This window comes from Poecilia reticulata, linkage group LG18, assembly GCF_000633615.1.
Source record: "Poecilia reticulata strain Guanapo linkage group LG18, Guppy_female_1.0+MT, whole genome shotgun sequence".
Classification (NCBI taxonomy): domain Eukaryota; kingdom Metazoa; phylum Chordata; class Actinopteri; order Cyprinodontiformes; family Poeciliidae; genus Poecilia; species Poecilia reticulata.
Window position 1 is genome coordinate 15,057,389 of NC_024348.1, and position 25,556 is coordinate 15,082,944.

General features: G+C 39.5%; 1 protein-coding gene and 1 long non-coding RNA gene across 21 annotated transcripts in view; one reads left to right on the forward strand and one right to left on the reverse strand.

Annotated features, from left to right (window-relative positions):
• The window catches only part of LOC103480667 (adhesion G protein-coupled receptor L3), a 275,299-nt gene that overhangs the window by 246,275 nt on the left and 3,468 nt on the right, over window positions 1-25,556 (reverse strand). For 8 of the 20 annotated variants that reach the window (XM_008435717.2, XM_008435727.2, XM_008435724.2 and 5 more), the window contains exon 1: window positions 22,176-22,862. The exons of 1 other annotated variant lie outside the window; for it this stretch is intronic. The gene's annotated coding sequence lies outside the window, so the exon portion shown is untranslated. Of the gene's footprint in view, window positions 1-22,175; window positions 22,869-25,556 lie in introns of those variants that run through there. 11 more of the 20 variants (XM_008435707.2, XM_017310506.1, XM_017310509.1 and 8 more) reach the window with 4 other exon arrangements.
• Window positions 3,575-5,497, forward strand: LOC103480670 (uncharacterized). The gene is made up of 3 exons (XR_536140.1): window positions 3,575-3,657; window positions 4,118-4,195; window positions 4,267-5,497. It is a non-coding gene; the product is annotated as an uncharacterized LOC103480670 (long non-coding RNA).

Consider the following 25,556-nt stretch of genomic DNA (forward strand, 5'->3'; position numbering starts at 1 on the left):
CAGATAATCACCTCTAAAGCCAAACCAAATACCACTTCTAATGTCTTGCGGTCCGGCAAAGATGAGGTCCCTACATTGGGGGACAATGACTAGCAGCAAGGTGCTGCACTTGCTTTCAAACTGGTGACATGAGCTGTACCCCCTCATAAATGTAAAGATGCCTTAGAGCTTTGAAATAAATACATATTTTATTGAAGCTGCATAATTTTTGCTAAACTCCCACATGTCGACAGAGCATTAAATAAAACTGTAAAAACAGTGCGATACAAGTTCCTTGATAGAAGATGTATATAGCTTATGTTTTATCTTGTTTAAATGTTTTATTGCTTTATTATGATGTTTTTAGTTGGTGCTAAGTCAATCAAGGGTAATTTTTGAATTACCCTTTATTCATTCAGCATGATAGCTTTATCATGCTGAATGATAAAGCTTTAGTTTTATCATACAACATTTTGAAAGAATAGCCTAGAGTCCATTCCAAACCAGTGACAAATACAAAAGTATAAAAACAGAGTAAAAAAAAAGAAATTTAATTTAAGTTTTATATGCATTTGTTTAGGGTGTAAAAAAAAAGTATGTGTTACTTTTTTAGATACGGTCATCTGGAAAACCTGTAAATCTGATAAACACATAAATACATGTGGGTTGTCAGTAGTATAAGGATCCAAAACAGTCAAATCAAGATAGAAATGATCCACAAGACACTAAATCAACCTGTTTCTATGTACATAAGTAAATATCCACAGGGATGGAGTTCATGCGACTTATCGAGTCACACTCGTAAATTTTACAACTTCATACTTGACAAAAATCAAAACAAAAACTTTGGACTTGAGTTGGACTTTCACACCAATCACTTGTGACTTCATTTAGTTTGTAAAAAATAAAAAAAACCTTGAAACTCAACTATGGAACCACGCCAGCCACGGGATCCAGCCCTGCTGGGCTCACCCGCCATTTGCCAATATTCCTTCCCCATATTACTGCAACAAGCATGATGCATCTATTTTGCCGTTTTCTTCTGCATCCAATGACAGCAGCACATACTCTAATGGTGGTAGAGAGAGCCTGTCCTTTAGCGCTATTTGGGAAGTGTGCAAAAGTTAGGGAGGAAAAAAAAGACAGCAGGAGGGATACAGCATAGCTCTGTACCATAATGTTAAGCTGCTTTCAGTTAGCTATAACTTCACATGTCTCAGACCAATTCTTAATTTTGAGCCTCTATAAGATGAAGTGTGGCCAGCAGTTGTGTCAACATCAAGTACGGGTTGCCAGAGCTGCCATAAATGTTTGGCCACTGTGTTGAGTGAAGGACCCAGTGCAAAATAATGTGAGGTAGAAAGCAACTGTGATGTCTTATCTGAAGACATAAGGTTTCGTCTGAAATAAATAATTAATTACATAAATATATTTTAATATTCCACGCTCCCCTTTTTTTCAAGCAGCTGGGTTACTCAGTTTTCCTGCTAGGTCACAAACACAACACTAGAGGTGCCTCAGCGCCATAGGTAGGTTTATTGAAAATTGTTCTAATTAATAATTTATCTACATGAGGTTTTAGTCTGCAAATTATGGTTTAAATTGAATAGATTTTATCCACTAAATTTTATTATCGCTTGTACATTCTTGAATCAATTAAAGTGACAAGCCTTGACTTACAGCATCCTTTAGTAAATTCTCATATTAGCTCTTTGTCTAACACACAGTAAAATAAATAAATAATTTCATTTGCTTGCACAAACTTCGAGGTGTTCTAAAAATACAGTTGAATTAGAGAAATGGAAGAATACAAAAAACAGAATCAACAACCAACTTTGTTTTGACAATCAAACTTACACAAAGAACGATAAAGGAAAGCTAATAATGGTTAATGTTAATAAATATGCTTAATGTTAATGTCTTTTATGTGCTTGTTAATTTAATAATGGTGACTTGAAAGTCACAAGTTCCAAAATGTAGGTGCAAGATTTACACTGTTTGAGCCTGAACCACAATATAGCAAGCGCATCCAATCTGGCAGAAAGTAAATGTGATTTCCTTTTTTTATATAGCTGTATGAATAGTTTGAGGTATTTGTATCATCTGATGTTACTGATAATGTTGTAAAAGCAGGTCTATAACTGTTGCAGTTGGTCAACATGATTTTTTTAAATTATTTTATCAGGTCCAAATCATTTTTACTATGGATCAGTTTGCTCATTACATCCTAAATTTATTCAATTTCTTGTCGTTTGTGTGACTTAGTTGTTATTTGTACTAATCAACAACGTAACTCCTTTCAAACCCATTTAAAACATATTACTCTAAACAGATTACAATGTGGTAAAATCACTTGTAAAATCACTGCAGAGAAGAGAGCAGAACTCAAGAGGATTCTTGAGAGATTGTAAAAAATAGAAATGGTCAAAGATTTCTCTCTGCCTTCTCCAGTCTTTAAAATGTAATAGAAAACTTAAGTCTGGCTCTATTAGTAAGATTGTACAAATTGTAAAAAGTACCGACTGTGGGAGTATCAATAATTGTGTTGCAAATTATTTTGTTAAATTACTGAATAAATGTATTTACATTTTAATTTCACATTTCCCATTTTCAGTTATCATATTATCATCTGAATCTATTTCATATCAATTCCTAATTTTGTTTTTCTGCTGATGCTGAGAAATGAAGAAAAGGTTCCTAATTTTGCAATCGGCCCCCAAAGCAGGAAATTTGATCCCTGCGACATTCTCGCCTTTTACCAACTTGGGGGTCCAGTGCATTTAACTAAGCATAATAATTCATTCTGGCTATCCAGTTGAGGTAACACAATATCAGCACTCTCGATAGTAAACCTTTCAGGAACTCCTACAAAATATATTGATAGTCTGCGCTGCACATTTTGTGGATTTTGTTACACGGGTCATCTGCAAGTCGGGGCTAAGATTTCAAGCGCATATATTGCCCTGAAAAGTAGCCACTGAGTGCATAATTGTTACATGGAAAGAAAATGGTACATGGTTTTGAATTCTTCATTTAAAATGTCTCTAGCTCGTCCAGATCATATAGTGAGTGAGCATAGGTTTAAGTCTCAGTTGGACTCACTGACTGGACCACTAACACAGGAGTCTATTAGATCACAGGAAGGTTTGATCCAAACCACTCCATTGCTGTTCTGGCTGTATTTTTTTGAGTCATTGTCCTGTTGGAAGGGGAACCTCCGTCCCAGCCTCAAGTCTTTTGCAGACTCTAACTAGGGCCTCAAACTTCTGACCTCAAGGGCAGTCTCCTGGAAATTTCCTATGTGACTGTGCTTCAACAATCAATTAATTTGATTGTTGCCACGGCTCTGCAGAGCTCAAATGAATGCTGAGAAGTTTTAACTCTGTGGCATGGTTATAGAACATCTACAGGCAGGTACTTTGCCCTACATGTATGTAAATGTGTGCGACAAGCAGGACTTTATAAATGTCTTTAATCACGCTTGACTGATAGATAAGCCTCCGGTCACTAGGTGGCCACGGTGTTCAAATTAATCAACAGGCTGCCTGTTCAAGCCAGTAGAAGAAGTAGCCTACACAGACACAGAGGTGGAGCTGAGGATACAAGCGAGGATGTTTTGAAGTATATCTGCCTCCATGGAGGAGAGAAGGAGAAGTGAAATGAAAAATGGTGGCAGAGGTTAGTAAAGCAAGTGCGACGGAGCTTTATGGTCAGACTAAGATGTTTTGTTTTTTCAAATACAAGAATAAAATTTAAAAGTAAAGAATATTACAAAATACAAAAAGTCATATTTGAAGACTAGTTTATACTTGTGGCATAAATAACAATTGAGAAACACTGCTTTAAAGCAAAGGAGCCGCGCCACACTCCCTGTGGACAGTAGTGTCCACAAAAACTCTAATAAAACACATTGAAGATTTTGTTTGTAACACAACAAAATCTGAAAAGGTTTTGCGAGGCATTTCGTTTAGTTTTTTTTTTTAATCAGGTGGGGATATTTGAAAAAGCATTGCTGTGAATGGATGAAAGATCTCAAACTGTTACAGTACAGTGGGAGACGCACAGAAACAAAAGCAGAGCCGCCGTCTTTTTATTTTTAAGCCACTCATCGTCTTTTTTTTTTTTTTTTTTCCTGTAGTCTGGAATCATCCACACGAGCAGAGGCAGACGGATCTCCTGCAGGCATTCGAGGTGACAGCCAGTCTCTAATAACCAGGTGAGGGTGACATTTTGCCAGAATAGAGGCTTAAGATCGTGGCAAAACAGGAATTTGGTCTGAATCCACAGCTAAGACCTGCAGGACGAGCACAGGATGATCTGTTCCGCCGCGCTTTGTCACACCTCCTCACTCGCATTGCAAGATGCCGCAAGGATGACCGGCCAAAGTTACTCAGACGTCACAATGAATAACAAAAACCATCAAAACTCCATCAAAACAAAGTGCTTGCATGGCTCCTTTCCAGACCTGGCTCTGCTCCATTTTCATTTTTAGTGGCGTTTCCTAATTAGATGAGAAGCATGGTTTAATATGGATGTCCTCATTGTATTAGAAGGAAAACAGAAACACAAAAATAAAAAAAATGGCAAAATAGCCTGCAATGCAGCACAAAAAAAGAAAAAAGTTTGCATCTGTCTCTTCCTCTTTTCCAGGCATTCGTAGATGCAACCAAAAATCAATGCACGAAAAGCACTTCATTCCTGCTAAGTTTCAACCTTCGCTTCCAGTGTAATTAAAAGTGGCTTTGACGGACTTTCCAATCCCAATTTTCCCCGTCAGCTTGAGGAAAAGGGCTTCTCTTGGGATTGTTATGGAATCCCTTAAGCAGGGCTCAGGCTGTCTAAACAGAAGGTTGATTTACCCACAATTAAACAGTTACGTAAGAAAAATGTTTGCTGTGAATGAGTGCAATGCAGCTGCAAAAAAGAAAACACAAACATAGGGGATGCAAGAGGTAGGATTTTAATTGTTGTAAAATCCCAACTTGATTTGCCAAAGGAAACAGAAAGTAAAGCACAATCTGCTTTTTCTTGCCAATAGGTGAATGCAAGTAAACATCTAAAGGGCAATTTATTTCAGTAAATAATTTTTTTTAAAGTGTAAAATCAACAGTTCTGTTTTCCAGGTAATATAAATAGGATGACTTGATCCATAAAAAATTCTTCCAAAGCAGAAAGGTTATGTTGTGGCCTACGTAGTTATGGATAAGACTTGTAACTTGAGAGCTGTCCAGCAGACAGAGACCAACTGGGGAAAACTGCAAAAGGTCTTTGCAACAAATGACAGCAACCAAAAGTTTAGTGGAAGGAAAAAAGGGTGAAGACGCAAGTCAGATAAAATCCAATTTTTATGAATTCCAAAGTCAGCACAACAGACAACCAGCAAATATTGAAGAACGCTTCCTTCTACCGACAACCTTTCTGGATTTAATTATTTCATTCTTCAGCTGTACTTGACACAGAGCCACACTACGAGAAGTTCCAATCCCTGATTTAATGACTATGATATCACTGTGCTGGATTGGCCAACGCCACATGCTGTTTTTATTGATTGATTGATTAAACTGGTCTGAATGAAACCCGACAGAGGATCCACGTAGCATTGTGAAAAAAGAAGATAAATACCAGCTCCAACAATGCAAATATGCTGAAGGCTGCTAATAAAGCAAACTGGGCTTCCTCACCAACCTCTTCCTCACTAACCCCTACACTGTGGCTGATGACCACCATGCCACAGTGTACGGAGGCAGCCCCGATTTATTGAACACATGTTGTAAAGTAACCACCCTCCACCAGCAGAAATAAATATTTGAAATGTATCACTCTGAGTGTTGAAACTATATAACTTTAGTTGTACTTGTAGGATTAAATCTCTGAAATAAATCAACCTTTAGAGTTATTCCAATTCATTAAGACGCCCCTGCGTGTCCTAACCCGGCGAGATGAAGGGTGCAAATCACTTTTACACACCTGAAAGCTGTGCCATCCAACAACCGCTAACACCAGCTGAGAAGACAGAAATTAGCAAATTACCTGTGAGTCACGGCTGCATTCGAGCTGCTGAACCCATTATTTCTGCTCCGCTGAGAATGTAAGGGACTCTCCAGCTGTGTTTTAAAGCAGCACGGGGCTTAAGGGGGTCGGGGGGAGGCTCAGGAACGACCAAAAAAGCATAAATAAGAAAACAGAGGCAAAGTGCGTCACAGAGTTCACGGGTGACAACAGGACTCCTGCCGTCACACACTAGAAGCGGGGAAAGTAGAACACCGGAGTGTAACGCAGAGAAAAGACGAAACTGCTGGAGCAGGTGTAATAAAACCAGATTGAAGACAAATGCCTCATTCCTGCATTCCACTGATATGTTGCAAGGCAGTGACTACACCAACCTTATTAATCATTACAGGCAGGAATTCCATAAAGTGTCGACCTACGCCGACCTGCATGAGCTCTTAGTCTAGTGTCACGCTGCACTTTCGTATGTTTTCGACTGCAACAAGCAATGCCTCGCTGTTGAGCTATTTGCTCTATGTGAACCTGACTTTTTAGCTGCATTTATTATGTATGAGAGGGTTAAAAGGGGTCCATGAGAAGATTATAAAAGCTTAACATTTTGATGAGATTAATCTAGCTATCAATCTCTGCATGCATAGAGTAGCGAACCAATTATAATAAGTCTGTAAATGTTTAAATACCATTTATATCTGTATGGCTGTTTGCTCAAAAAGCATCAACTGGAAGCAAAGTTATGCCTGTGCCGTCCTCCGTTGGGTAATTTATATCACGACGGTGTCATTTGTTGCTGCTGCTGCTGGTGGGGTCTGGGAGTGGGCAGGCCGCAACTATCAATGCAGTCTCAGTCAGAAGATGGAGTGTCACTGTGGGGAACAGGAAGGGAGTGGATGTCAGTAGCCTGAAGAGAGATCTGACATCTCAGCTCCCACTGTCTGTCACTCTGTCTTCCAGATGATGTATGGACGTTGTATGGCACCACTCACCCAACAGAGTCAGTCGATACCACCATGCTGGGGAATGCCGAGGAGAGACAATAGGAGGCTCTGACCCTTGTTATGGAATGACAAACCTCTGCGAGGGAGGTTGGGGAAGGCACAGAGCTAAGAAAAAAAAGCCAGGAGGTCTGTTTCTTTTACAAGTATATCGCCAAAGCTGAATGACACACCCATATCATAAGAGACGATGAAAAGTGGTAACGCAATGACAAGAATGAGATGGGATTTTGGCGGTATGTTAGGGAGGATGAAGAATCCTCCATTACTCTGGATTTAAATAATCTGTAGTGAATGTGGGATAATTAAGTCCAGGTTTGACTCATCTAGACACTTAGGGGTTTTTATGCTTAATTTTTTAAAGGTGGGCCAACAGCTTCTTTCTGGTTTCAGAAATAGAATAAAGGTCAAGACGTAGGTTGTGTTTTTAAACATCTCTGATCGGTGCATAATTATGTAGATCAGGTTTGATAAATTAAATGTCTTAGACTTGCACTAGAGTTTATCAAATATTCTCCATGTAAAATATGTTGCATAGCTCCTTAGTTTAAGCCAAGACTGAATCAGGTATGAACTTTAACATTATTAGTTCCCACTCGTTACACATAGGGCTGCACAATACATCACAATTTTAATCGACGTCACAATATCACTGTGCACCACATAATGCATGCACTCAAGCTCTCTACTAATTTTCTGAGGTTTGTGTTTGCTCTCAACCCGAAGCAGAAAGGCATTAGCATATTTGAATTATTTATTTATTTATCGCAAGTCATATCACTATGTCAACATTCTCCAGTATTACTGCATGTTTTTCCTCATCTTGTGCAGTTCTAGCTGCAGGCACTGATTAAAAAGTCACAAAACCTTTTTTTTTTCCCTTGCTGTCTGATGTTAAGTGAAAGAGACTTAATTTTATTGGTTTGAGATCAGTAAGAATTACCAAAAATGTCCAAATAATAATAATAATTGGTAGGACATTTTTATAATTTTCTTCAAATTAAGACTTTTTGACACAGATCACTACCTTTTTCCTGTAAACCATTGGCATGTGATGATGCCATGGCTTTATAAACCTTTAATTGCTCAAATCAGACCATTTGATTTGCATACATTTTTGTGCACCTCCACATGACTGGTTCATCCTTGGATACCATTTCCAGATGCCTTAAGGTGTCACATCCATCTGTTCTAACAATTTTTTTTTAAAAGTAAAGCCGTCTGTGAAGATAATGGCTGAAGCTTGTAAGAGGTTGTCATTTTTCATAGTCCTGCAACCCCATGGACTGAAAGGCCGCTCAGATAAGAAGCAGCTATTACTCCAAAAGTACACAAAAAGTAGTTTTCAAATGCACTTGAGGACAAAGATGTTAACTCCGGGGGTGCTGTGGTGGCACAGGGGTTGGGCACAGCCAACATATGGAAGCCTTTGTCCTCGACACAGCTGTCGATGGTTTGATTCCCGGCCTGGCGACCTTTGCTGCATGTCTTCCCCTTCTCTCATTACCCTCTTTCCTGTCTATTCACTGTCAAATAAAGGCCACTAGAGCCAGTGAAACCTAAAAAAAAAAAAAAAAAAAAAAAAAAGATGTTAACTCACATGCTCAGTGGACATATGCAACTAAATTTAAAGCATTTTCCCAAGGTGACCATTTCTCATATTGGGAGCAAAAATCGGGATGCGTGCAAGCTGATAAAACCTTCCAATTGTGAAATATAGAAACAGTAGCCTCGTGTCGTGTGGTGTTGTCCAGCAGCAAAGTTTTGTGCAAAAAAAACTTTGTCAATGTTCTGCTAATGTAAAAAAAAACAAAAAACACACAATCCTAAAATTGGGTGTTTCCATTGAAAAAGAAAAAACTAAAATCACATAAGTTTGTTCATGTGATAAGTTATTAAAATCATACTGCTCCTACTTTGTTGAGGTTTGCGCCAGTGGCAACATCCGGTTGTGGACAGTGTGATTAGTGTGATGTGAAAAAAAGTGCTTCCATTGAAGTTTTTGCGAAATAAACCAATGTCAATACAGACGAAAAACCACCTCATCCCAGTGCCAAAACGTTTTATCAAAAAAATGTCTTTGAAAGTGCCATGTCTCCATTAAGCAAAATTATTTTTAAAATGTAATTAAATTTCACAATTATGTGGTGAATGAAAACACATCTATTGACTCTTATTCTGCCGCCAAACCAGTTACCAAACGTCTGAATGACACCAAATCTCACTATGTTGGTGTGGCATTCGAAAACTTCTGATCTCAGACCAAAAGAAATTTTGTGGGCAAACATGGCTTAGTTATACCAGTTCTGCAGTTCTTCAAGTTGCCTAATGCTAACGAGGCAGGAGCATCCTTTTTTACCTTTATGGATATAAATCAGGGAATTTCGTGGTTTTCAGAAGACACGTCTAACAAATACTTAATAAAACATAAAACCAGCACCTAATTTACACCCCTGAGCCTCTCTTCCACATATACTCTCATTTAAATAGATTTTGCACTCCATGCACAAAAGTCCTGAAAAATGTGTCTGTAAATTCATCACATAAGACAATCTAGCCACTACCAAGCATCCCTGAGTAGGCACGCGAGATGAAAAATAAAGCCCCCCCACCCCACTCACCCTCACCACCGCTTGGTTTCTAGCTCCTCACCCGCGGGGCTCCGTTGCAGCCTGCATGCCAGTGCCGTTATCTGCTGCTTATTATTTGGCTGAATGAGCTGGAGCGGAGCTCACGGGCTCGACTCTGACATAATGACTGATTACAGTTTTGCAGCTCCTATCGAAAAAAAAAAAATCCCCACAGTCGCCACCGCTGCATCACCATGGCTCAGCGTCGCAAGCCAGATTTCTGTAAAACGGTGACCGTGGAGAATGGCAGTAGGAGGGGCAGCGGGGTAGGAAGAGTATGTGGTCATTTCAAGTGACAGCGTAACAACTACCCAGTTCTCAAGCTGTCATGAGTGACAGAGACCCTCATGGGCACCTGGGTCATCAACCTGTTTGTCATGTAGTTTGGTAACAAGCAATACCTAAATGGAAAATCTTTATATAGCTCACAGCGGAAGATCTCCGTCCATCCATTGTCTTTACCCGCTTATCCCTGTGGGGTTGGTGCCCATCCAGTTTTAACAATCACTGGTGGAGTTCACCCTGGACTGGTTGCTAGTCAATCACACGGCAACACAGAGACACACAGGAAAAACGGTGAAATACATGTCAATGCCAGATGTCAGAGTTTCTTGTAAGCGCTAACCGGGAGCCAAATTACCATTGGACCATTGGATTCCATGATTTTCTGTTTCCCTGAGGTTATAACGTTACACGGAGCCTTACCTATCAGTCTACCACGAGCAAAACCGTTTAGTGATTCCAAAACATCAACAAGGCCTAAAACTAGAACTGTGTTCAGATGAGATGAAGCCTTTGTCCTCTCTGTAGGTCTTGACACTCAGTTAAAATTTGCATAACATTAATACCAGAACTTTTCAATTAAACATCTAGTGGGCTGTAGCAGAAGTTTTAAACCGATGCGTTATGTGGTCTTTACAGCAGATAACCATGTGAATTATGACCAAACAACACAGAAATCCATTCCAGAAAACAATAAATAAAAGTAACCTTACATGGTCATCTTGGTTCCAGACACCAATCCCATAGATAACTTGTAGAATGAGCTAGAGAGAAGAGAGAATAGGTATGGACCCAGGACCCTGGATGATCTGAAGATAGTATGCAAAAATATAGAAAAAAAAAATATAAAATATCTCTGTATTATTCAGCTTTTATTCAGCTTTGTGAAATTTTATAGCAAATATTAAGTGCTATCATATAAGCACAAGCTGGTTGGAAAAAGCATTAACTGCAGGTATGTTAAGTGATTTTATAAAACCCCCCCCCCAAAAAAAAAGACGTTAACAGATTTTTTTTTTTCAACCTAAAAAGTGGGAATCAGTTTATTTAGTAGCAATTTTCCGTATGAATAGACTGCTTTTTTATCAGAATGAAAAATCTGAACAGTAAAAAGCCTTTTTGAAAAATTCTTTAGAAAATAAAAATATATATATGCTCTTAAGAATGTGAATGTGATACAAAGTCTACATACAGCCCAATGCAGAGCCAGAAACAAGCCAGCGTTTGCAGCGGATTGTGTCACTGTGGCACTTTCCAAACCCCAGTTTTAAGGGAGTCAATTAAGTTCAAGGTGAGACAAAAATGGGTTGTCATTTAAACACGTTTACTCCACCGGGACACTGCATCAGTTCAGTCATCTCCACTTCAGAGGCGACAAAGGTCTGGCAGAAAAGGCTTATATACGCCACTGGAAGCACAGATCTGCCAACGCTACAGCAGCATGCAGTAAAGTGCAATCGTAGGTGAACGCATCTGAATTGCACCGTCCCTCTGAAGGTGACGACAACAGAATCTTTAGGAGGCTGCTGGCTAAGGCAGGCAGCCCTGAGAGATCCTATCCCACATGCCTAAACCCAATCCTATAGTATTGATTAGGAAAATCCATTTGGTTTAAGACAAAAGAACAAGCGGAGAGACTAAATTGCTGCAATGCATTTTGGAGATCCGAGGAGCTTAATGCCAAACCAATATGCTCTTGCTACGGCACCAAACAACCAAAAGGAAAACGCATGCGAGATACACACAAGTTTTTATAATGAAGAGATAAATTTATGGCATAGTTATTTGAAAACTTAAATCACTTGCATAACGAAATACTTAAATATTACTGACCGTATGTGGCAACACAACTCTGAATGTAGACCTTGCTCTTATGGAGACTCTGTCTTTATGCCTACTTCAACTGGTCAGCAAAATTTTCATGTAGTCAAAATTATCACATAATTTAGAAATTAGAGCAGGTTCCTTAAAACAATCCTTCTTCCTTTGACCTTCCAAACTATTGCCCAACCAGGAGAAATCTGATGATACGACAGACCTTGTCTGCCCGTTTTTCTACTAACCAATTCTAAGTTCAGCAAAATCAACTTCTTATTGGTGGATCAGTCAAATGTGACAACTCCTCTCCCGGAAGTTTGAGTTCCCCCAGGGATGGAGGATGTGCTTTGTTTGAAGACATAGACAGAGCTTAAGCCTCAAGAAACTTCAGCAAAAGACGAAGCCGCATCCACACCCACACAGAACCAGATCTGATCACCTTGGTTGTGCTGCAGCTGAACTCAAATGCAGTATGTGTTTGTGCACTTATGCACAGTCGTCTCTTTGGATGAAACTCTGCAAGAGTCAGTTTTTGTTTTGCTCGTCTCAGGCATGTGTTTCAGGCTTCCGTAACTTTTTTTCTCAGCACACCATCTGGTTTTAAGTGCAAAGTGTGAAGCTCCTGAATATCCAAGAATCTGCTGCCAAACAGCTGATGAATTATCCAAAACTAACGCTCTTCCTAGTATTTTTGTTGTTCCATATTTTCTTTATCGCTTCTCTTTTGCTCTTCTTAGAATGTAGAGGCATTTACACCCCAAATATAAAATAACTGCCAATCAAAGGCAACTTAATACGATGACTGGACCATTAATCGTTTTATGTACATTTCTTTGATAATTTTGATGATGGGGTTTGATAAAGTGTAGTATTTATCGTTTGTTTCATAATTGGTTAGTGTCTCCATCCATCCATCCATTTTCTGTACACCCTTATCCCTACTGGGGTCAGGCTGGTGCTCATCTCCAGCTGTTTCGGACGAGAGGCGGGGTTCACCCTGGACAGGTCGCCAGTCTGTCGCAGGGCAACACAGAGACAGACAGGACGAACAACCATACACACACACACACACTCGCACACCTATGGAGAAATTAGAAAGACCAATTAACCTGACAGCCATGTTTTTGGACTGTGGGAGGAAGCCCGGGGATACTACACCTTTTTTGCAAGGCATTTAAGGTTTTTTATGTTGTTGTTTTGTTTTCACGGTTTGGACTTCTTATGAAGGTTTCCAATGATAAAGCAAGGATGGAAAACTAAACAGTCAATAATCCTCAAGTTCCTGGGGCGAATTAGTTGGTGCCCAACCCGAAACTTTCTCGATGAAAGGCTGAAAAATGCCTATGCATGGATATTAAATTAGAATGAAAAGTGCAGTAGAAAAATAGCTTGAAGTCATTTTAAGTCTCCCAAATCTGGCTCTGCTCAAAAGAGATGTGGTTAATATTAGACCAACAAATCCCAGTGACAGAAAAATTAAATATCACAAAGAAAAAGGACAAAAGAAAATCACAAAGAAAAAAAACCCGCTATGCATCTGAAACCTGCAGTTAGAAAAACAAGAAAGTTATCTCCATTTCTCTTTGCTGGAAAATTAGTGGTCAGATCAGGAGGTCCCTGTGGTTTAGGGAGGCGTAAATACTAACCGTCATTTCCATTCATTTGTATGCGGCTGCAGGTGCACCTCCTTATTAAGTATTCAAGCCAAAACCTGCCTCCCAAACAGGCCATAAATTAACTTCTTTTAGAGCTGTGCCTCAGAGAAGCACTGCATCTTTGTTTGAATCCTCTTCACTGGACTAAAGTTCACGACTAAGCAGAGGAAGAAGAAAAAAAGGCTTTTAAAACAAAGCCATGAATAAAAGCAAGAAAGAGAAATAAAAATTGGCATTATATTGTAAGTTGCAGATAGACAAATGTAACCGATTTTACAGTGTTGTAAAGAGGTTGATGCACTGCTGCTCTGTCAGGCAGTGTCAGTTTGATAGCTTTTGGTCAGCTTTTAACACCATCAATGGGGTTGTAAGAGCGGCTGGGCTTGCTCTAAATGCTAAGTTGACATTTTTGGGTCCATATCTGCACTACAGGCGAGACATTGTTTTTTTGTTTCCCGCCCCCCCTGGCTCTTAGACATGCAATTCCCCAAGCCAGTTGTAAAAGCAGCGTTAACAATATTGTACAAAATGCTTCTTTGGCATACAGATATAATCTTTAAGAATGGCCGTACTGATTTCGGGGCAACTGACTGGGTGGCTTTACTGTATGCTTGTCATTATCTGCAATCATCATCACTTCTGAACTATGCAATTACATCTGCAGACGCTTGTTAAGGCTTTGCACTCATGCAGACTTTATATCACTGCCTGAAGAGGTTGCATTAAAGTCTTAGCTGCTAAATAATTTGGCCCCCCTCCCCCTTCCATTTCCCAAAAGGACAGCTTAAGTGGCAAATCAAGGGTGTAAGGGTGCCTCACAGATAATTAAGAGTGCAGGCTAAAACTGAACAATTTCTTAAAGCACTGGCAGCAGTCATGACTTGAGTTTGACAATAAACTAGCCTTGAAGGCCCTCGCTGAAATTAAAAGCATAAATGAATCAGACATGCCGCTGCAGTTCCAAAGCACAGCTGACCTGATACTAGTTGCAAAGGAATGGTAACAAATACCGACCAGAAATCAATGGCAACTGCACAATTTAAAATAACCATTTACTTTTTTTTTTTTTTCCCAAACCTTCCAACTTTCTTCACGAATGCCCAAATATTAAATCACAGCCAAAAATTATATCCATGTGCAGAGAAACATGGATATAATTTGTATTATAAATATTGTTATGTTAATGACTGCATACAGATATAAGAACAGTTTTTTTTCCATATCCTTACTGAGGAAAATTTGCAATGGTTTTTGTTCTTTTGTGTGCAAAATAATGAACCAGATTTATCCTCAATTGCGATATCTAGTTTTAACGTTAACTAGCTTTAGCAGCAGTCAAAACCGAACATCACTTGCTTTACTAGCTTTCCATAAAAAAATACATTAAAAAAATTAACCCTAAAGCACAAGTTAACTTGTGTAGGGTGAGAAAAATGTATGTTTTTAACCAAAATGAAAACAGTACAAGCTAGGTCTAAAAGAAATTTTAGAAACCAAAAATTTTTCCCCCCACCATACATAGTTTGCCTGCTAATTCAGTCATGAAGGAACAGCGACAAATCACCAATAGAAATCAGACAAAAAAGTGTTTTACAAACAACTAGAAATGAATATTTAGTCTATCTTCCAGCTACCCGCAGAGTTTAATTACAATCTAGCCAAATATGCTGAAAAAACTGGGACAAAGACTATATTTTTTGAAACAGCTCCTGTAATCTTTTTCATGTCCTTCCTTGCTGAGGAGGCACTGCAATGGCTGTTGATTGCAGCCTTACTCTGTGAACGTCTGGGAATGTCTTTTGTGAAAGAGATGATGAAAAAGATTCATTTTCTACTGGCATTTACCTTTTAGCAATAACACGAATCAGTTGTCCTTACATTCGAAATTGTTCCGGCTATCTGTGAAAGAAGCTAATTTATGCTAAAAAGGGCATGTAAACTTTCATGATTTTCTCTGTTTTTATCAGCAGCGGCGGTCGCATACGAAAACACTGGATAGCATTATATTTCAACACCGTTTATGTGGGTAACAAAAGTCAAAGCTACATATGTTCAAAAAGCTAATAAAACTTCCTTTAGCTAGGTTTTTGCTAACAAAATTAGCAAAAAAATCTAGCTTCTAAGCTGAGATTGAGGAACACAATTTATATCTCCAGTTTAATTTCTATATATTTTTGCAGAACAGGCTTCTCTACGGAGTCGTTTTGTGTTTGATTATGTTCATTGGGAGTCTGAAGACATATTTATGCAAGAGCTGCATTTACCATAGAGAATTCAAGTTGAACCTTGAAAAAGGTCCAGTAGTGCTGTATTTTTATTTAATTTCTTTTCATAAACCTCTAGGAATCATTAAGGGTATATATTCCTGTCACAAAATCTTGCATTTACTCAATGGCAGATGGACAGCATTGATTTCTCTCACTATTTCACAGAACGCTGGAACTGCCTCATGCACAGGTTTTTACAACCTCTGACATTAGTGCATCTGCACAAAATGCTCTCCGCTCATGTCATGCTGCATTTTTACAGCACATTTCACACATTTTTCAAAACCGCTTTTTTTTTTTTTTTTTTTTTAACAATCCAAGGCTGTGACAAACACAAAAACACATATGTCAATCACTTAAACCTTCTTATGAAAGAAGCTCTACTCAAACCATGCCGCTTTAACAGTACATTCATTTCTCTCTCTTCTTACAGCAACGTTTGTAGTGTTCTCTGCTTTTCCAAGGCTTTTGCACACCAATGGCTCCCAAACATTGAAGTCAGTCGCCAGCCACATAAAAAAAACAAAAAAAAAACTTGAAACTGTCTGTTGTTCCCATCAAATCTCCATCTAAACTCTAACCCCATTTCCTACAATTTAATGCTCAGAGGGCTGTGAGAGCTTCTGTCAAAACCTTTGTGTCCAAGCTCTTTATGAGACGGGGCAGGAAAAGGGTTGAGAGGCTTGCACCTTGAGGACCTTTTCTTGGCCACGAGCCTCTCTTTTTTCTTTCCATTCTCGAGCTCTTGCTTCTCTTTTTCTGTGACATTCCTGCCAGATTGAGGGCCCCAGCTGAGTGACCTGCCTTATGCCTAACAGCGTGACAGCTGCAGTCACAGAAAGACCAAGGGCCTCAGGTTAGCAGTGGGTGACATTTACCTAACAGGAATGGGAATACACCATCCTAAGCAACCTGCCTGTGTTGTTTTTTTTTGGGGTTTTTTTTTTTAAAGGGACAAACATTTCAAGTTCGTAAGTTATGCATGGTATCACGTAAACTGGAATGTTTCGGTTGTTCCGTCTCCTGTCATTTTAAAGCTCACGGGGAAAACTCAGTCAACAGTATAATCTGTCATCTCCTCCTCCCACCCCTCTGAAGATGTTTGTATGATGCTTAGCATGTCAGCATCCAGCCGCAGGGATAAACAACCATTCAACTGCCAAATAAGTTTTAAAAATCCATCATTTAGACAGTGCGTCTGAATCCGCAGCCATTCTCTTCTGTACTGGACGCATTTTCTAATTTGTCAAGCATCTCAGACTGTGCCACTTGTGATAAGTGTAAAAATAAATAAATAAGAGGGAGAGAAGAGAGGACTTTTTCTCCTAAGAACAGTAATGTACTGTTCTGCGAGATTTCAAGGTTTTTTTGTGTACTGAAAGAGACAGCTGGCTGCAGGGGGAGAAAAAAAAAAAAGCTTCAGTGTACAAATGGACAGAAATAAAGTAACAATGAAGTAACAACAGGAAAATTCTCCCTTCTGCAAATTCCAAAGGTTTGAGCTTGCAATCGCAAAGAAAGCGAACATTAAATAAATAGGTAGCTGTATGTGTCAGACACGTATTCTGTCCACTGTTTGTATTTAAATCCGCGACTGCGACTGAAATAAATTCCAGTTTGCACAAAGCAGACCAGTGCAGCAAGTATTGACTGCCTGTTATTGTATGAACTCTATTGTATGAAAGCAGGCGATGCTGCCGTTTCCACATGTAAGAAAGTGCCTGCTGAATGGTAGCCATAGAGACCAACAATTTTTACAAGAATTGCTGCACTTCATCTCATTTTGCAGTAATTGCCAGCTGCCAATAAAAAAGAAAAAGAAAAAAAAGGGGCAAAAAAGGATGGGGAGTTTGAATGTCGTCGTTTTGTCACGTCCAACTCAAATTAAACTTTGTTTTTAAGTTCCGTAAACAGAATATTGGATGTATATGCCGCACCTGTCCTTGAATAATCATTCAATATTTGCCCATATGTGGATATACAAAAAAAAACGAGTGGGATAAAGACAAAGTACATGTTCATGTGTATTTTTTTATAGAATTTGTAGTCTTCAGTACATACGTGCCAGTATAAGATTCTTGAGCTAAAGATAACCTTGAGCAAACATAAAAAAATATCCAATTGTTTATGTTTCAAATAAAAGCTCTAAGCAAAATACTTTGCATGAACTCTTTTTAAATTCAGTAATTTTCAGCACATGTTGCAGAGAGAGTTCTGTTCTTCATAAAGTAACACACACAAAAAAAAATAAGCTTATACTATATTAGCCAATTAATTGTCTGCTGACCTAGGGTGCGGACAGTAACTGTATTTTTAGTGCCTTTTTCAAAAACAGAAATATTCCCGAACGTCCGCATTCATCTTTTTCCTTTAAAAGGATTTAAATGCCAACTCTCCAGTAGAATATCTCTTTGTTTAATGTAATTTGCTACCTAACATGTTAGACATTTTTCTTTAAGACAAATGTGATGTTTGAAGCAGGGGGTAATTAAAAACAATTGCTCACGTGTTCGAGAAACCATTTTTTGGTTAACTAGAGGATGGTATTTTATTCTCATCTGAACTTCTATTGGTATAAATACCATGGATGACAACTGGAAAGCAGTCACCCAGTTTCATTTTTCACAAATGTTAAATGACTGTCTGCTTTTTTTTAATGCTTAGAAGATGTTGACAAGATTTTCCTAGTCATTTATTGAACGTGCAGATATGGAGGGCGGGCGAAATAACAAAGGCCAACACAACAAGAATGCCCCTTTGCTCCACAAAGTTGGAGATGTCCCAGAAGACCAAAATATCCAATATGGTTGCTGTGCATGTAAACCATAATGGATGTTGCAGATATAAGCAGCACTTCTTGGTGGCTTGCACCTCATTAAACCCGCAGGATACAGAGTTCTGTACAACCGCTATTTGTAAACATGCTTGGTGTTTGAATGTATAACCGTGCATCACAATAAAGTAGAATATCATGGAAAAGTTTAAATTTTTTAGTACTACAGGTCTTCCTGTTTACAACGAGGGGTTTATATAAGGCTATAGGGCTCCGGTCAAGCAGAGTACAACCGCGACCATTAATGCAGCTTTTGATGCTTTGGGGTGTATGAGCAGGTGTCAAATCCTGAAAGAATATGAAATCAGCATCTCCAAAAAGTTTGTAATTATGAAGTGTTAAAAAAAAAAGACTCTGGCACCTTAAAAATGAGGATCAGAAACAACATCCTAAGCCCAAACAGAAACCCATATGCTTTTGAGAAACATCTCAAGTCAACACATTTACCTTCCGCTCAACTTTCCATTCAAATTGTTGATTTCAGCCAATCTGAACAGTCAGCTTACTCAGTAATGATCTTTTATGGCTTTCCATGACCATCTGCTGGATTATTGTCAGATCATAAGTCTTCCCCATTGTGCAGACTACAACAAGACCCTTCTGTAATGAAAAATAAATAAAACTCGACCAACATACCAATTTAATTGTCAAACAAAAACTATTTCACATTTTTAATAAAATACCTTTTGATAATATTTATGCTAAATTATCAAGAAAGACCAGTAAAATCAATAGGCATATCATTGTTGCCTATTACACATTTGTACTTGGCGCCACACCAACCAGTAACTCCCACTGGTTTGTCTAATCTCAACTGCGCTGTGACGTAATTCCTAGATCCTAACGGCAACTCCAGAGCCAAATCAACACAACATTAAAGCTGTGGCAGAAGCCCTTGTCACTTAGCATCCAAGTTTGAACGAAGCGCTTTAAAAGATGTCCACAGTACACTGAAAGCATCCTGAGAGAGACTCAGTAAAAAAGCAATTATGCAAATTTATATGTCGTATAAACCATAAAGCTCAAGCCCAATCCTAACCTAATAAAGACCGCGTGAGAGCCCCCCGTTTCTTTTCACATAGCGAACACAAATTGGAGTGCTCCGTTCTTGTCTAAAATGGCAACAAAAAAAAATCAAATCAATGGAAAGAAATTTACAGAGGAGGTGGAGGAGAGGGACCATCTCTCCAACCCAAGAAGGGATAATAAAAAGTAAAAAAAATTTTCAGAGGGGAGCAAAATTAACCCGCATTACTGTAATGCACAATTCAGCAGAAATATGCAAGTCAATGTACAAACAAAAGACACTAATTAATTTTACTAAACCGTGTCTAAAGAGGAGAAAACCTCTTTCTTATTTTTCAGGTTAATAAGAGTTCAGTTTGTTTTAGATAAAAACAGAGATGGCTTTTATATAAAAAAAAAATTAAGACAACTATTGAAGAAACGGGGTAGAAGCACCATGTTTGTTTTTACTCCGACGTTCACGATTTTAACTTGTGGCTTCAGCGAAGATGCCTCAACAGAAGAATGGGAGATTTCTTTTTGGAAGCTTCTTCTGCATTCGTTTTTAGAGACGTCACTGCTGCGTTGAGTTTTCCTCCTTCGGTAGTAACCTCCACAACAAAGAGTGTGTTGCTATCAGTTTTTGCTTAAAAATGTCAGATTACTTGCACTTGACGGTTTCAGTCCTGTCAATCTAATGGGACAAAAGCTACAGAGTGCTTTCAGGGCCTAAACATTTCTGAGCAAACAGAACACAGATCCTCTGCTGATGAGCCACGGCATCGGTAATTATGGCCAATCAATGGATAATATTGTATCATTTTGGAGCAAAAATATACAAGAATCTTGATTTGTACTCAGAACGATAAATTAATTGATGTTTTCACACACAAAAACCTAAAAGTATGGATGCATTTTTTTTTATTGTAACCATTTCCACTAAATATAGAGGAACTATATCAATATATTTGAAAAAAGCAATTAAATGCAGTTATTGTAACATGTTTGACAATGGGCAACCTATACTTTTCAAAGTATTATCTGTGTTTTTGTTGTTGTTGTTTTAACTTGAACTTTTGAGTATCACTTTTATTGTTTTCACAACGCCACAAACCACAGAAAATATTTTTTTTTTTTTCGTCCAGATCTTCCATCCCTATTGTAGCTGGTTTATTTAAACTTTTTCAGCTTCTCCTACTGCATATTTGCCATGAAACAAGCATCATCTTCCCCCCTCCCCCTTGAATGCCCAATACAGCACAGCTCTTATTTTGCAAACTAACCTTAACGGGGAATAAAAAAAAGGGTGAGGAAGCAATTATTTCATTTCCTCCCAGCACCGTCCCATCAGGTATCACACCAGATGCTGGGTTCAGGCGCCGCCAGATTAAATACAACCCAGATTATATCCCTGAAGGAGCAGCACTTAAAGCTGAGTCAAAACGGATGAGACAAAACAAAGTGCAGGTTGGCTTAACAGTTTAGTCAGAAAGCATCAAATGTCCCCTTGAGTTTCCCCCTAGAGGGTGGGGGGAGAAGTCAAGGTTTTTCACTGCTGGTGGAGAGGCATGCTGCGCATGTGTGTGTGTGTGTGTATGTGTGCAGACTGTGATGTTCTTGAGGGAAATTCCAGCTATATGCAATATATGACAGATGGTGCTGCAGTCCTGGATATCATGGTCATATTTGTCAGATAAGGATGCAACAAAAAAAACTGCATCTCTAAGGTTCTGAGAAAAAAAGGGTGGGGAGGGAAATCAGACCCAATTCCAAGTCATCATCTTCACCCTTCTTTCTTTTGACACTGAAAGACATCCCTCTCTTCACTTTAAAGGCTCAGACGGGCCTCTCGAAGTTGAAGTCCCCCCCTTCTCTCCAGCAGCTTGTCACTAAATATGGAGTCATTTGCAACCATTTCTGTTTGTTTGTGCATTAAATAATGATGCGTTTTGTGCAGTATTCATGCCTCTTTGGCCGCGGCGGATATTTTCTGCGGGAAAAAAAAAAGCCAGCAGATGTAAACAAGTCAACGGTGACGGCGAGTCGTGCATTTGGTGGAAATGTGTCGATTCTGCATGCCGAAGAGAACTGCAGCCCTGTTTTTATACTTAAGTCACACTCGTACCCTTTAATAAAAAATTCAGAAGCTGCTGCACTGCTCAGGCCTGCAGTTTTTTTTTTTTCGAGCACCGTTTTTTTTTTTTTTTTTTTTTTTTTTGCAAAGACAAAGCCTTTCAGAGTCAGGTGCATCTCACAACTGAAGGCAAGAAGAGGGGCAAAAAAAAAAACTTATTTTGTATTCATTCAGCTTTCAAACTTCTTGTGTTGGAGAGAATAGCTAAGAGTGAACAGTAGCGATTTTGATTGATTGAATATTAATCAAGCGCTTAAAGAGAGGTCGGATGATTTCGTACGAGATGGAAACTGAAATGTCTTGAATAGTTATGATCAATAGCCAACCTGCGCGCTGCTCTCTGCTCCGATTGTACCCACACACACACACACACGCACACACATACAAAGGAAAGACATAAAACGCGCAGATATCCCAATTTGAAGTAATTAATAGTCGAGCTTAACATTACAGAGCGCCTCTAACGCCGCTGCAGGCTTTCATTCGTGGACATTATTATCGCCCTGAGCTGAATCTGCAGGATAACAGTAGATGCGCGCACCAGCAAAATGCAGAGGAACGCCACACTTACCGCGCTGTGTTTGGAGATCACCGGTGAACATGAAGGGCGCACACGCGCTGATTCAAAGCGTGCATTAATTTCTCGCCTTGGGGGGGTTAGAGAAAAAAAAAATAGAAAGTGTCCTCATCAGGCGTTGCGCACCGTGCGTGAAGACTTTGATGGGGGGGTTGAGGAGACGGCGCAGCAAATCCAGCCGCTCGGTTTAGTATCCTATGAATTAGTCTGGTTGTGGCTCCGCTATCCGAGGGGGAGAAGAATAAAAGAAAGAAAAATAAAACCACACAAGCTCTTTTCCTTGGCGTTGCATCCACGGACACTGTCCCCACTTCTTTTTTTTTCTTTTTCTTTTTTTTTTTTTACATCCCTGTACACAGCCACAAATCGACCCTCCTGTGCGGGGGGGCTACATCACGTCCCGTGTAACCTGGAAGAGCGGCACCTCACCGGTCATAATACAAGATAAAAACAACAACAACAACAAAAAAAGAGTATCCAGAAGACTGTCGCGAGAACAAGGGGGGAAAAAAAAGAGAGGCTTATTTTCTTTCAAGTCTCCAAGTCTGGTTGATTAGGGTCCAAGGAAAAACTGCGCTCTCGGCTACTATGACAAACCAATTGTGCACCCTGGCTGGGAGTAAATCTGTATGAAAAGCAAAGGCGGTTTTGGAGCGCCAGTGAAAAGGTGAGGGGAGAGCTCGGATGTGCACTGCCGCTCTCGCCGTATACTCGGGCTCCACCTAGCAGCAAAGCCTAGATAACATGCGGCTGCAAAGGCTCCACTAACAGTATATTGTGTGTTTTCTGCCCGGGGCTGGCGAGCAGACCTGCCTGTGTTATATTACATTCTGTGTGAGCCTGTGACTGCAATATTTAAGAGAAAGTCCTCTTTTCCATTATGAAGGTTCAATGCTGCTTTAAAAAAAAAAAAAAAAAAAAAAGGCAGCCAAGCTGAGAAATGTCCAGTTAAGTCAAGGAAATATATGGAACTGATAGTGTGCGGTAAAATAAAATCAGGGTCTTATCTCAGACATGTCTGATGAAGTAATACGGGACTGTCCATGAAAATTAAAAAAAAACAAACATTTAAAGTGTCATAAATAATGTTTCACATCCTGCTTAAAGACATTTGTTCAAGTCTCATTGCAGATGTCCAGTAGGATTCAGGTCTAAATTTAAACAGCACACAGGACTTCTTTCAACTGTGACTCTCTTCTTGCTGCTCCTCCATAAAGACCAAATTCATGGGCAAATTGTCCTGGCAACTGTTTCCAACCAGTTTATCTCCATTAGCAGATCCTGCAGAGCTTTACGCGCCTCTTCCTAGTTTTTTCGCAACGAGCCACACCAAGCAGTGTATTGCGATGTAACTGACAACAGACTGCATTCCTTGATTGTAACCATGATTTACGGCGCTCCAAACTCCGAACAACAACATTTCAGCCACCGAAGTAGACTGACGGACATGCCGCCCGCCATCAGAGAGCTTCGTAGTGTGGAGTGACATAATTATGGGTTTAATCTTGAGCAGTGCCAGGAGAACATCAACTTTTGGAGAAGAATGACTGATTTTGCAGCCTTCCAAGCGGCACGTCTCTCTGAAGTATGGACATGCAATGAAAAAGAGAGGAACTGTGCAGCTCTTGTCATGTTCTGTTGGAGCTGCAGTTTTGCTCTGGCCAGTGTGAGACACTGGAACTACATATTAGTTTGCAGCGGTGTGTAATTTATTATTTGTCTGGATTTTTTTTTTTCTTAATAAAGTTCATGCTTGGATATTGGTTTAGATCTTTGAAAGCCATCACTTTTCTTCCAATTTACAATTGTGTTCAATTTGTGTTGGTTTGTAAGTAGAAGTCTCGACAAGATACCTTCAAATTTGTGCAATGGGATTAAATGTGACAAAATTAAAGCAATATGAATTGTTTTGCAACACAGATTAATCCATTTCTTGTGAGAGAAATTTGGCATTAGCAAAAAAAAGATAATTTTAGATATGTTTTTGCACATTTGTCTTATCCTGTCCCTGCTACTACGTCTGACACTTGCTTGAACCTGGGAATGTGTTGCAGTGAGTTGAAGTTGACCTCAGCGGACTTACGCCAGGACTCGACCACAATCTACAAACTCATCTGATGACCTCAGAACTCACCACCAGCTGCACAGCATCTCCAGCTGGAGCCAACCAGCATTCATCCCCTCTATCATCCCAGTGGCCCAATAATCACTTCAATAATCCTAATTATAATCAAACAATACATAATCACATCCAATCACTCATCCTGTGTGCTCTACTAATGAGCCCAAAACACATAGATTGAAACCCACGTTTATTTGCTCTTGTCCTATCCTAAAGGGGGAAAAAAAATGAAAAAAACAGAAGCGTTTTCCATATGCCAGTAAAAAGTATTCACTTTCAGCAACAGCTTTCTGTTTTTGGAATTGTCATAAATGCAGTTTCACGTAGTTAAAGGAAATTCCAGCTCATGAAGTTCAGACAACTAGCTTCCCCTCGGCAGGCAGCTCGGCGCCGTCCACCAGCGTGGACATCTCTACCAACCAACGCCTTGTCAATATTACCCAGAATCGATCATTTTTGGATTTGCCACAGCTTGTTTATGATGAGTTGTCATAGCATTGTTGGATCCAACAGAGACCCAGGCACATGGCGATCCAATCCACAAAGTCAGCACTCTGACATTATTATATAGAGACTTTCTATGTAAGGCTGACTTCATATAAGTGCACCAATTACAAAGCCCTACTGTTATTGAGCAAGCAATATCCCTATCAAGTGGTTACTGTGAAACAAGACTGTGACCTACTGTTGTTGCCATAGTTGTTCAGTTGAAGTGACAAAGCAGTATACAAGTTGTTCACATACTGAACTCTGCTGCTCTATGCTGAAAGGTAACATATTTTCCTTACAAATGGGTCACTTGAGGGAAATAACAGGATTTCCAATGGGGTATATGCCACGAGAGGTGGTGACGTATTTCCGTTTGAATTTATGCCACATAAATTGGTTCCGGGTCCTGCTTGCTCCTATGGATTTTACCCAAAGCTGCAAGATCTGTACCATGAAAAAGACGCAAAACTTAAAATATCTGTGAGCTACTGGTACAACAACCGAGTTTTGTGGTGTGCCGTTGTGTCCAGTAATTAGCCGGTACCATCCAGTGCTTAGTTTCATTTTCCTGCTGATATCAAGGCAACAGCGGACTGTAGCCAAGACTTAGCCACTACAGCTAACACCCGGTTTGTAGCTGCCTGCTATTTCAAAGCTTGAGGATATTGAAGATCCAGCGTCAGAAATGGGAAGACGGAGGTTAAAAGGGAGCTGTACGAGCTTCGTTCACTGGAATAATTTGTTGGAGGAAAATAATGCCGGAG